This window comes from Lipotes vexillifer, unplaced genomic scaffold, assembly GCF_000442215.2.
Source record: "Lipotes vexillifer unplaced genomic scaffold, Lipotes_vexillifer_v1.1 scaffold395, whole genome shotgun sequence".
In the NCBI taxonomy this organism is placed as follows: domain Eukaryota; kingdom Metazoa; phylum Chordata; class Mammalia; order Artiodactyla; family Lipotidae; genus Lipotes; species Lipotes vexillifer.
Genome location: NW_006797390.1, coordinates 3,974,152 through 3,974,488, shown reverse-complemented (window position 1 = coordinate 3,974,488; position 337 = coordinate 3,974,152). Strand labels below are relative to the sequence as shown.

The window sequence follows — 337 nt, the reverse complement described above, 5'->3', positions numbered from 1 at the left end:
GGCATTCCTCTTTTTGCCAGAGCTTTCTCTGATGTCAGGAGAATTTCTTCTCCAAGTACGGAGAAGGAACAGAGGCCCTTGGGGTAAAAAAGAACAATATGGAAGTTTCCTCTCCACGCTCCTATTTCTTGTGTGTTTCCCCCTCCTTTATACCTCCTTCTGCTAAGGCACCAAACAAGATTTTCCAGTCTGGGGATGTTCCCTGGCCAATCTCTAGCTCCCCCATTAGAAAAGATAGTTCTAGAATCCTCAGAGGCTAAGAGAGAGGGGAGCACCCAGGGAGAATGGATAACAGCTAGTCTGTCTGTCTCGGAGGAGAGAGGGCTGGAGGGAAAGA

General features: G+C 48.4%; 1 protein-coding gene across 1 annotated transcript in view; it reads right to left on the bottom strand.

The window, feature by feature from the left end:
- Positions 1 to 337, bottom strand: part of VWF (von Willebrand factor) — a 137,574-nt gene that overhangs the window by 69,017 nt on the left and 68,220 nt on the right. The window lies entirely within an intron of this gene.